A 13727-nucleotide genomic window follows, 5' to 3' on the forward strand; every position below is an offset into this window, starting at 1 on the left:
TTATTCTTCCACCACCAAGCTCTACAGTTACTATGCATTGGGGCAGGTAGCGTTCTCCTGGCATCCGCCAAACGGAGATTCGTCCTTCGGACTGCCAGATGGTGAAATACGATTCATCCCTCCAGAAAACGCGTTTCCACTGCTCCAGAGTCCAATGGCGGCGAGCTTTACACCCCTCCTGCCGACACTTAGCATTGCGCATGGTGATCTTAGGCTTGTGCACGATTGTTCGGATATGGAAACCCATTTCATGAAGCTCCCGACAAACTCGGTAGTGAGTGTTGCAACCGAGGACAGTTCCGTTCTGTCAGCTTGTGTGGCCTACCACTTCGAGGCTGAGCCATTGTTGCTCATAGATGTTTTCACTTCACAATAACAGCTGCTGACCGGGCAGCTGTAGCAGGGCAGACATTTGACAAACTGACTTGTTGGAAAGGTGTCATCCTATGACGTTGCCACATTGAAAGTCACTGAGCTCTTCAGTAAGGCCATTCTACTGTCAATGTTTGTCTATGGAGATTGCATGGCCGTGTGCTCAATTTGATACACCTGACAGCAACTGGTGTGGCTGAAATAGCCAAATCCATTCATTTGAAGGGGTGGCCACATACCTTTGTATATATAGTGTACCTTTATTCATGTAGTTTACGCATCTCTGTTTCCCTATGACAGTGTAGAAGTAGTAGCACAAGTTGTCCAGTAGATGGCAAGGTGTAGGCCAGTTCAAAGCACTGAAAATCCGGATTCTGTGTTCTTAATATTGTGGTACCTGAATCAGAATGATCCTATCCGATTGTTGTTTGTTTTAAACTGCTCAAAAACAGTCAAATGAATCTGATGCTGGATAGCAAAAAAAAAACGATTACAGAATCTGAATCATTCTGATACCTATATTTGTCCTTACATTTAGGGTTTGCCTATATATCATTGATTATTGTCAATTTCTTGGCAATTGAGGAAACTTGAGAGTAGCAGGTTAGTCTATGCTATAAATATCAGAAGAAAGATTGTGAGGAGCCAAATGAGTGAGAGTGGAAAAGAATGCCTTTGTGGAAAGCTCAGCAATGCCAATCAGGCAATATGAGAGACCACTCAGGGTCCATAGGAGGATGAATCTGAGTTCAATATGAGGTCAAGGACACTCTTCTCCAAAGCAGACTACAAAACAGCCCAACACAGAGCAGCGTGCTAAAATTAAACACAATCAATTTAAACAACAACGCCACTGTGCTGGGACCCCATCGAGAAGCTACCAGAGCAGCCTTTTAGGATTCTGTACTGATTCTGTACTCTCCCATCTCTTTCTCTCTCAGTCTCTGTCTCAGGTCATATCCAGCCCTACTTTCTCTCATCAGAAATCTGTGTAAATCCACAAACCACTGTCTGGCATGCTCCATCTGTGTCCTTCACTCGTGTACTGTTAGAGAAAATCTCTCTGCATCTCTGCTTGCCAACAGTCTATCCTCCAGGCCCTGCTCAGTTAAGAAACAGAGGACAAAATCCCAGGAAAAAAAAGCCCTACTGAGCTACCAGACCTGTCTAGTAGCCTCCTCTTACCTCTGGCCTCTTTAAAGTACGATTCCCAGAAACCTCATTTGTAGCTACTCAACCATAATGCAATGTGAAGCAAACAAACAAACATGCTGTTTGTTACAGAACAGTAGAATGTCTACATAGTTGCATTCTGGAGGTAACAATCCAACAGGCCAGAAAAACAACACCTATGTCCATTATTTAGGAAATGTTTACATGGTGAATAGTGGAAAGGTGCAAAAGCAACAACACTGCCTCAAGCCAAAAACAGATAGGCCGCTAAACAGTATTCATAGCAGACAAAGAACTACAGTGCTGTTTATTTCAGCGTCTGCTGGTGATGCCCCACTACTGGGGTTTACTGAGATGAAATGACAGTTTGGGTGTGTTACAGAAACAGGCGGCATCGAACTCATCAAACACGGTGTTGATGATACCATTCCATTTACTACATTCCAGGCATTAGTATGAGCCTCCCCTCCCCTCAGCAGCCTCCTGTGAAAACATGGTTAAACTCTAAGAGACAGATCAAGCCCAACTCACACAGACAAACCCTTTGTAGGCAGCTGTAGCCACAGTGGGGGTGGTGGTGAAGTCTGGCTGCAAAAGGCCCTCGTTGTGCACCAGCGGGGAACACAGAGGAGGTGGTGGTGAAGTCTGGCTGCAAAAGGCCCTCGTTGTGCACCAGCGGGGAACACAGAGGGGGTGTTGGTGAAGTCTGGCTGCAAAAGGCCCTCGTTGTGCACCAGCGGGGAACACAGAGGGGGTGTTGGTGAAGTCTGGCTGCAAAAGGCCCTCGTTGTGCACCAGCGGGGAACACAGAGGGGGTGGTGGTGAAGTCTGGCTGCAAAACACAGGCCTGGCTCAAAAGTGCACCAGCGGGGAACACAGAGGGGGTGTTGGTGAAGTCTGGCTGCAAAAGGCCCTCGTTGTGCACCAGCGGGGAACACAGAGGGGGTGGTGGTGAAGTCTGGCTGCAAAAGGCCCTCGTTGTGCACCAGCGGGGAACACAGAGGGGGTGCCCACCGCAGTCCTCCTACCATGCTCACCAGACCGACACACACGCACACATACTGATACTCATACACAAGCAGCCACGTACTATATATGTACACACAAAATCCTTACGTTCCATCTCTGACAGGACACACACACACACACACACACACACACACACACACACACACACACACACACACACACACACACACACACACACACACACACACACACACACACACACACACACACACACACACACACACACACACACACACACACACACACTCCCACCTTCCAGATCACAGCTCAGTGGTTCAGCCTGGCTCATTACGTTTCCCCCTACATCCCACCTCCCCTCCTGCCCTGTCTCTCTGTGGGGTCCTGACCACACAGCACACCGGGTCGACGGCCAGCCACGGGGCGTCCTGTGTTAGCATTCAGCAGAGTGAGAAACAATAGCAACACGAAGCAGGGCCTCATATCATCATCCTCCGCCTCACAGCTCCCTGGGCCTGACTTCTCCACGCTTTGATGTTGTTTCACCTCAGCGCTGCTCTCTTTGGCCTTTCCCTCCACCACTACGCAGCCCAGGGAATAGGCTACGACTGCACAGTGGGAGATGCAGACAACAAGAAACCTTAGCATGCTCACTGGTGTTTAGACCTCAGATGAACACTGATTGGCTGAACCGAAGGGGGGAAGGGGTAGCGTCAACATGGAAATAGGAATTGGAACGTTCTCACAGAGTATAATGGAGTTCCAAATACAGTGGACATTGAATAAGGGAAATAGAGGGAAGATTGTCTTACCTGTTGGAGAAGGAGGAGATCCAGGAGGATCCAGAGAGAAACATGAAAGGGAAGAGAGGTGGAGGGTTAGAACAGTGGCTGCAGGCTTGATAAGGCTACAGTGCTATTTGAATGCTACAGTGCATAGCAATTTAGAAGAAAGTATTTATTACAAGGAGCCCCTTTAAAAAATATTTTGGCTGAATTTTGGCTGTTTGGCTGACATATTTGGAGTTGTTTTATGCAGTGGGGCCATCATTGTAAGGAGGGCATCAATCAGTGCTTGTTGTATAGACTCCAGAGGAGTACTGTTTTGGGTCTGGAGGAGACCGTCTGTCTACTCCCTCAATATCAGTAGAGAACAGACAGCTCCTGGCAGAGGATGGTCTGGACTATCCCAGGGAGCAAATGACATGGACCTGGATTCTACTCTGTGCTGAGGGGTAAAATATAGTTAAGTGCCAAAACCAGGGGTCCCTGGTTCAAATCCAGGCTGTATCACATCCGGCAGTGATTGGGAGTCCCATAGGGCGGCGCACAATTGGCCCAGTGTCGTCCGGGTCTGGCTGGGGTAGGCTGTCAGTGTAAATAAGAATTTGGTCAGAACCGACTTGCCTAGTAAAATAAAGAAAAGTGACTTGACTGCTTTAATGACCTTGGTTTTGCCAGCCCAAGGACAAAGTTGAGGCTGCTGCTATGACGATGAGGCTGGTTCTCCCATGCAGCCAACCCATTTCCTGTATGAGCCTAGTGACATATATTGATATATACATGCACTCCCCACATACGAACACATACTCTTGTTCACATACAGGGCATAAATCAAAAGGGGAAACCATCTCATTGTTCATGTTGAGGAGTTAAATGGCTTGTTCCCTGCCAAACACATTACCACATCCTTCCATTTACAGTAGACTCACAAACATTCAATGGTAGAACACATAGTCAACACACAACTACAGGAAAATGCCCTTCACTGTCCTGTTATGGTTAAGCACATTTCTAAAGCATCTCAAACTAACAAGGAAGAGAGTTGAGAGTTGCCTTCTGGCTCTCTCTGGCTACCACTATCCAACCCCCCTTAGAGTGGAAATGATGGGAGGGCACACAAATAATGACCTCCTCTCCTTCTGGGGGTGATTCTGCAGGCTGCAGTCTGGCTAATGTCACTCAGGACCACTCTCCCTATCATCATCATTACCTGGGTTGACCACGGCCATCACACTTTACCTCTGCAGGTCCCATATGTAATTTCCTTCAAATGCATGGCCATGCACAAAATGCTTCATTTGGGGGTGCCTTGACCAATATATATTACACTGTGGTGCTTGATGTATTCACATACTACCTACAATATATCCATCCATGGGGGACCAACCACAACCAGCACCACATTCTGATATCTAGACACTTCCATCATCCAAAGGGAAATATATAGGCCTACAGTTTAGTGCACCGGCGGCCACGTCTTCACCAACACACACAAACAGACCCACATCAGATCATTCACTTCATTTATGCAAAACCACTCGTCTCTTCCTGATGATATTTGTGTCCCCTATTATATTGCTTTGGTTTTTGCTTTTCCTCTTGTATGTGATGGAAGCAAATGTATTGCTTCTTTACAAGTAACACATACAGTCATGATGAAACGAGCAAGGGTGTTTGGTCTGCTCTGCTGTCTCTTAGAAGACAGGAGGCCTATTGAATTTCATGAATAAATGAATGAATTAAAATTCTATCTAATCATACTTCAGGATTCCTGCTCCCCTCACCAGACTACCAAGGTATCTCTGTTAGCAATGCCATTTGCAAACAAACACATATAATCTCAAGGTCCACACTGAGGAGGCTCACTATGACAACGGCACGTCTCACCTTTTGCATTGTCTCTGTGTGAATGCTTCTTCATTAGGAAGCTCTGATCATCAATTAACAATAATTGTGTCTTATTTGGCAACGTGAGCCATCATGGACATGATGGATTGGAGAAAATGCATCTTTGTCATCTTTGAATGGATTGAAAATCTGAGAAATGTATATAGGCTTCTGTAAATATGGCATTCTGTTGGCTACTTTCAAGACAGTGAATCATTTGAAAGTTGTTGTCTATTAGGCTATGCCTGGGAACCTTGAACAACACACAAGGGGCGTATTCATTGCGCTGATTCTGTTGCAAAACGTTTCTTAAATGGAAGCAAATGGAATGAAACGGGGAGGGACCTAACTGAATTTGTCCAATAGAAAATCTGTTTGGACTAATGATTACACCACTGATGACCACACAGGCCAACTCACAGTTATACAACTAATAGAACAACAAGGCAGTAGGGCCTCCCGAGTGGCGCAGCGGTCTAAGACACTGCATCACAGTGCTAGAGGCGTCACTACAGACCCAGGTTAGATTCCAGGCGGAAGTCCCATAAGGCAGTGCACAATTGTCCCATCATTGTCTGGGTTAGGAAAGGGTTTGGCCAGAGGGGACTCATCGCACTGTAGCGACTCCTTCTGGTGGGCCAGGCACCTGCAGGCTGACCTCGTTGAACAGTGTTTCCTCTAACACATTGGTGCTTCTGGATTAAGCAGGCAGGTGTTAAGAAGTTTGGTTTGGCAGGTCATGTTTCAGAGGACGCATGACTTGACCTTTGTCTCCAGTTGGGGAGTTGCAGTGATGAGAGAAGATTGAAATTGGGGAGAAAAAGGGGGCAAGATGTTTTTGTCAAAGGATGTCTGATTGAATCTTTTTTTTCTTCTAAATAACAATGATGTCTGTTATTTAGACGGATTAAGCTAAAATTGCCATACATGGCCTCTGTTGGTATACTAGGCTAGGCCTAGCCGATTTATGGAGAATTATAATGGCTTGATAGTAAAGTGAACATCAAATATGCATATTTGCACAATTGAAAGGCTACTATTCAAAAAATAATAAATTAATAAAATAATTACCTGTCCTGATTGTCATAAATGCTACTCACATATAAGTGCTAGCCCTATACATTTTCAATAATATTATTTCAATCTGGCACAACAGAGCAAGCTGCTCTAATTGATATGACCTTCAAATGCTCATTCAGTGGTCTAAGGATAAGGCAGAGGAAGACATCAAGCCAGTCCGCTGGGGTTTGGGGTAAAGAAGCAGCCGTACTGTGTAGATTGACCTTTCACTCTGAGGCCCCGTGGACATAATTAAAGTTGAATAACAAATACCACAAGTAGCTACTGCCCCAGCTAGTCCTCCTGAACAGGATTGTGAAAACATTCAGGACACCAGTTCAGTGCACTGAGCAAGTCCCTCAATCAGAAAGGATTTGTTTCTGTGCAGAGTATATAATTGGAGCCTAGACAATTATGACACAAAAAAAATCTAATTTAGCAGTGTATAGGCCTGCATCTCTGCTGAATAAGTTTAATGACGTTATTTTGTCACCGGTGATGGTTATTAGTGAACTTTTTATTGAACAAAAGATCAGAAAAGTAAACTCTTTACATAGACAAGAGTTGTTCCAGCATGTGCTTTGATTCATATGTATAGCCAGATGTACAGCATGCTACTGTCTACTTGTACAGTCTCGTATCTAGTTACAGCAACAACAGCTAAAAGGCCTTACTCATGAGTCATGTTCATTACAGCATTACATTATATGCTCTACCTTGTATTGGAACAATACAATTGGAACTGGTGATGGCTAATCCCATCTGGACTTGACTGCTGGCTGCTCTATGCAACTACAGCAACCTGGAGGTAGCTGGCTGCTACCCACAGCCCAGAGTGCACTCTGCTCCGATGCTCATCGGCTTTTAACGCATGTAACTACGCCTTCCCTTCCACCACTGTTACGTTTGAGTGCAGGTGTTGGAAGTCTAGTCTAGTTTAGACCAGAGCCTCATTAGCTTTCCTGTGGCTCGACAGGCTCTGATTGCGGAGGCCTGCACTGCTCTGCTCTGAGCTGGAAATACCGAAGGAGGGATGGAGAGAGGGATAGAGGTGGATGGGTGATTAAGACCCTGCGTTATTACAGGGGCTTGGATGGGGGCTTCCGGATTATAGCATATGTCTTCCACCTGCATGCTTGTGGTGGAGAGGCCTGACCCTGACCTGGACCCTGACGCTGCTCCCCTCTCTGCAGCTGGAGGAGGAGTGTGGCCCAGGGAGTGAAACAGACTGGCCAGAGGCTTATCTCTAACACAGGGTAAGTCCTGGAGGGTCTGGATGGATTTGTGTTACTTACAGCATCAACCTAAATCTCTGGAAAGGGCACTGACAAGATTTTTTTACAACGTTAATTCAAATTAATTATCTTTAATAACTTTAGCTTTACTATGTGATGTGAGGAGGAGTCTGAGTGGGTAACATTTGAAGCAGGGCTCTGGAACATGAAAAGCTTAGTGCCCTGTGATTGCACTGTGCTTATTTGGGACTGCAGGGCAAGAGCTGGTCAGTACAGTTGAGTGACAGCTGGTGCCCTTACCAATCAAAGGTCCCCTGGTATGAGCGTGTACCCATCCTTCAAACTGGAAATTGAACACAGCGGCACAGCACAGGTGAGTGTTACACTCCCTAGCTGTATTGTACCTTCCTTATGAAATTTCAGACTCTTGAAAATCTTTTGGCTCTTTTCAGCCTCAGCACTTTAGCCTACTTCACTCCAGGAGCACTCCCCTGGTATCTCTCTCCATTCTGAGCTGTGCTCCTAGAACAATGTATTAGACTTTACCAAGTTGTATTAATATATCTAAACCTGTCTAAAAGTCCTCTAGATGTATAATGCAGTCTAACTTAAGATCTAACTGGCCCAAAATGACAGTGTTTGGTCAATGAACAGTGAAACTCCCTTGCCAACAACACCCAGCTCAAAAGATCAGAACAAGAGAAAGAAAGTCAGAACAATGAAGTAAGAAAACTTTTCTCTGTAGAGCCTTTTGCATAATTATGATGCCTGGGGGCCAAAGGATTCATCTGAAATCTGTCCTCTGTTGGGGAGGGGAAACTAAAATAGCAGCTCCTGATTGTCACACAATTGGCTTAGGCTGCAGTCTGCAGCTGTGCCGTGGGCCTGTCTGTCTGTCATGTAGCTGATTGCTGCATGTGTGCCAGGCCAGCCAACCCATCAGGTGCATCGTCACAGAGGCAGGCGTCACACAGCCAGGCTGCTATGTATGCAGTATCACAGTTGCTCTCTGCTCCTCCCTCATAAACAAACAGATCGCAAACAAAATATCTAAGGATGTACTGTATGATTGAATTATGTATCTTTATATATTTCTTCAGATAGCTACTAGTACTGCTACTACACAGAGGATGCCAGAGTCTCGGTTTAAAGCCTGAACTGGTACAGCTGCAGATATGAATATGAATCGAAACCCAACCTCCATCGTACTTTTGACTTTGCTTATTAGTGGAGAGAAAAGAAAAGAGGGATGGAGAGAAGACAGAAAAGACTGATTTCCAGGTCAGTCAGTGCTAATTACTGGGCTACATGTACGACACAACACTGTTCTACCTCCGAGGGCCATCACCACTATCACCTCCTGCCAATACCCTCATCTTTGTTTCCCTGCTCATTAGAATATGAAAAGGCATGGCTCCCGGGTGCAGCCATCTAACACCAAGGCCTAACAGGTTTATTGCACTGTACATACAGAGGTTATCGAAGGTTAAAGCCTAGAATCTGTAAGGCGCAGCACCATGTAGTGAAGCTATTGAAGGCTGACCCTGCACCATTTCTAATCCATTCAAAGACTTAAATCGGTGAAAATGTGACATATAGAAAGATGGCTAAGGGAATTGATGAATTAGTAGTTAGGGGAAAATGATTCTCTGAGATTCTCTAAGCACATCTTTCTCACTGGTGTCTCTACTCAACACAATGCTTCCTATATCAAATGTATTTTTATTAAAGTCGGAAGTCTATATCACTCATGACACTAATACATGTAGGCTACCACCAAATTAATTGTCCTTGATTCAATAACAAAACTCCAATTAATTTTTATTTAGCAGATAACAGATATCACCCAACACATAAAACACGCCTAATTAAAGCTGTGAATAAACTCAGACGATGCACATGCTTTTATGTCACTTTCCATATCACCTTATAAAGACAGCCTGCATTACTGTGTGGCGGTATCTCCAAATATTAACGAGTTCTTGTCTGAGGAGCTGATTATTGACATGCCTGAAGTGAAGGTGATAGAATGGGGGCTGGTGTATCTGTTCCGGACTCCTTTGAACGAGAAGGTGCAGATAACGGCTGGTATCATGAGGTTCATGTGTGATGAATCATGTCCACCGTGCTTCCTCGTTCTCTTCAGAAGTCAATAGGACTGTAATGTGAGCACAGCACTGGGCCGTCTCCAGGCAGGCTCACTGGGCCCCGTCATGAAAACAGAGGAAGAAAGAGAGGATAAGAGAGAGGGAAAGAGGGGGGGTGGGGTCGGAGAGTAAAGAGAGACATCGAAAAGAGAGGAAGAGAGGAAGAGAGAAAGCTCTGCGTGTCTGAGCAAACAACTGAGGGAGGGAAACCTTCAAGGTCACCGTCAGAGAGAAAAAGGGAGAGAGCGTGAGGGAGAGAGAGGGGGTGATTGAGAGATGGGGAACAGAAAGGGAGAAGCTCAGCAGATGGGCAAGGAGACAATGAGATCAGGGGTCTAGGCTCAGAGGAGATAAATAACATACTGTAGGTAACTTTTTCAAGGCATTTCTATTAAGGCAAAATATATAGTTTGGTGTACAGTAACAACAACAATGTTGTTTTGTTGTGCTTATCGAAACAGAGAAGTACTGTAGAACAGAAACTATGAGACAGGACCAAAGAGTATCTCTTCTTAAACTGTGGTTCACTTCTTGAATACAAATAGGTTATACTGTACTAACATTTGAGTGCTATGGTTTGAATGAACTTTTAAACAAAAAAAACAATCTAGCCAGAGATAAAAGAGGCAGGTTTGTTCTCCACAAGGAGGAGCAGAAATAAAACGGATCAAATTAGACGAGATTGAACAAAATGGACTATATTTCATTTTTAAAGACATTTGACCATTACGTTGTCTAAAGAAAGGATGAAGGTTGGGAAAATGCAGAAAAGTGATGTGTGTGCTGAACATAAAGTGTACTGAAAAAAATGGATGCCATAAGGACGTCAGAAACTGGACCATTCCAGGAAGGTCCAAGTGTGGACACAGCCAAGCGTGACGCTACAGCAAACCTATTATCTGCTATTCTGTCACTTTGGCTTTTCCTCTACATTCTTTGGACCTGATTCAATTTCAACACCAGATATGTATGCTGCTTCCCAGACCCTCACTGACTGGCTGCTACACTCACGCTCGCTCACTGCTAAGTCCACTAGAGTGGACGTGTGAGGGTGGGTGGGTGTGTCTGCGTCCTCAGAGAGAAGATTATGCTTTTTACAGCACTTCACTCAACCTTGAAAAACACTTAGCACCAGATTCAGAGTTGATCTCTCTGCTGTTAAGGCGTGGCTGGCATTCCGATACTCCGAATTTGGCCTGAAAAATAAATATACAAAGTTTTGTTGAGCAGGCAACTGTCAAGACAAATAACCCCCAAAATAAAACTTTTCAGGGAATGCAGTCTACACTGCTTTCCAGTGGGTATGATTGAGTACTGTATGTGATGTGGGTATGAGATATTCTTAGTGTAGGAGCTAGTGTACGCCAGGCTAGATCACAATTCAGCCTTAGTGAGCTCATCATTAAAATTCCATCACGGCCAGGGCGAAGGGGAGGGAAGCAGAAGAAATTCCTGAGATCTAAGAGGAGAGAGGCCTCACATCACAGGCTGAGAATCCCTGGCTACAGCCCTGCGTTTCATCTCTTCATTTACCTGGACTACAGCTGCCTGAAATACACCTGAAATGGACCTGTCAGCAATGCACTGCCAACTTTCATCTGAAGGCGGCATAACACACTGGCTGAGTCCGAATACACATACTAGCGTACTCTACACTTAAACTGCATTCTATGTACTCATCGTCACATGTTACACCGAACAAAAAATATAAATGCAAAATGTAACAATTTCAAAGATTCAACTAAGTTATAGTTCATATAGAAAATCAGTCAAATTAAATAACTTCATTAGGCCCTAATCTATGAATTTCACATTACTGGTCACAGATACCTTAAAAAAGGTAGGGGTGTGGATCAGAAAACCAGTCACCAGCCACCAGCCACACATCTAATTTGCATAGAGTTGATCAGGCTGATGATTGTGGCCTGTGGAATGTTGTCCCACTTAGGTTTGTGGCGGTCATAAAATGGTGTTGGTTGCTGAATATCAAGCAAATAACTGCCGGTCTTACGGTAATTGACCGTTAAATAACATAATCATATTTAGCATCTCCTTCCACACATAGCCTACAAGCCACTGATGCAGACCTTTGGAACATTACATTTTTAAAAAGTCTAATACAGTGCCATGCAAAAGTATTCACCCCCCTTGGAATTTTTCCTATTTTGTTGCCATACAACCTGGAATTAAATTATATTTTTTGGGGGGGTTTGTATCATTTGATTTACACAACATGCCTACCATTTTGAAGATGCAAAATATTTTTGTGATACAAACAAGAAATAAAACAAAAAAAAACAGAAAACTTGAGCGTGCATAACTATTCACCCCCCAAAGTCAATACTTTGTAGAGCCACCTTTTGCAGCAATTACAGCTGCAAGTCTCTTGGTGTATGTCTCTAAAAGCTTGGCACATCTAGCACAGGGATTTCTGCCCATTCTTCAAGGCAAAACTGCTCCAGCTCCTTCAAGTTGGGTGGGTTCCTGCTGGTGTACAGCAGTCTTTAAGTCATACCACAGATTCTCAATTGGATTGAGGTCTGGGCTTTGACTAGGCCATTCCAAGACATTTAAATGTTTCCCCTTAAACCACTTGAGTGTTGCTTTAGCAGTATGCTTTGGATCATTGTCATGCTGGAAGGTGAACCTCCATCCTAGTCTTACATCTCTGGAAGACTGACAGGTTTCCCTCAAGAATATCCCTATATTTAGCACCATCCATCATTCCTTCAGTTCTGACCAGTTTCCCAGTCCCTGCCTATGAAAAACATCCTCACAGCATGATGCTGCCACCACCATGTTTCACTGTGGGGATGGGGTTATCAGGGTGATGAGAGGTGTTGGGTTTGTGCCAGACAGCATTTTTCTTGGTGGCCAAAAAGATAAATTTTAGTCTCATCTGACCAGATTACCTTCTTTCATATGTTTGGGAAGTCTCCCACATGCCTTTTGGTGAACACCAAACGTGTTTGCTTATTTTTTCTTTAAGCAATGACTTTTTTCTGGCCACTCTTCTGTAAAGCCCAGCTCTGTGAGGTGTATGTCTAAAGTGGTCCTATCGACAGATACTCCAATCTCCGCTGTGGAGCTATGCAGCTCCTTCAGGGTTATCTTTGGTCTCTTTGTTGCCTCTCTGATTAATGCCCTCCTTGCCTGGTCTGTGAGTTTTGGTGGGTGGCCCTCTCTTGGCAGGTTTGTTGTGGTGCCATATTCTTTCCATTTTTTAATAATGGATTTAATGGTGCTCTGTGGGATGTTCTATTTTGTGTATGTCCATTACATGGAATCCAAATAAAAATATTTTCAAATTATAGGTTGTATTGCAACAAAATAGGAAAAATGACAAGGGGGTGAATACTTTCGCAAGGCACTGTAAATCCATTTAATATAGCCTACACCATCACAATAAATCCATTATTTATTTTAGACAGGTCTAAAGAAACATGATACTGTTTGAAGAAAATGTAGTCTATTTCAGAAGAACAGACAGAATATTATACTCTGAATTGTCCTGATGTATAAACACAACATGTAAAGTGTTGGTCCCATGTTACATAAAAGATCCCTGAAATGTTCCATATGCACAAAAAGTTGTGAACAGAGTGCCCGATGGTGGCATTGTGGTTATGGCATGGGCAGGCATAAGCCCCATGTCGCAAGGATCTGTACACAATTCCTGGAAGCTGAATATGTCCCAGCATTGAGCATGTTTGGGATGCTCTGGATCGACGTATATGACAGCATGTTCCAGTTCCCACCAACTTCTCCGTTGAAGAGGATTGGAAGAACAATCCACAGACCACAATCAACAGCTGGATCAACTCTATACAAAAGGACAAGTGTAGCGCTGCATAAGGCAAATGGTGGTTACACCAGATACTGACTGGTTTTCTGATCCCCTCCCCTACTTTTTACAATTTTAAGGCATCTGTGACCAACAGTTGAATATCTGTATTCCCAGTATTGTGAAATCCATAGATCAGGGCCTAATTTATTTATTTAAATTGACTGATTTCCTTATATGAACTGTAACTCAGTAAAATATTTTAAATGGTTGTATGTTGCATTTATATTTTTGTTCAGTG

The sequence above is a fragment of the Oncorhynchus gorbuscha genome, linkage group LG03 (assembly GCF_021184085.1).
Source record: "Oncorhynchus gorbuscha isolate QuinsamMale2020 ecotype Even-year linkage group LG03, OgorEven_v1.0, whole genome shotgun sequence".
Taxonomy (NCBI): domain Eukaryota; kingdom Metazoa; phylum Chordata; class Actinopteri; order Salmoniformes; family Salmonidae; genus Oncorhynchus; species Oncorhynchus gorbuscha.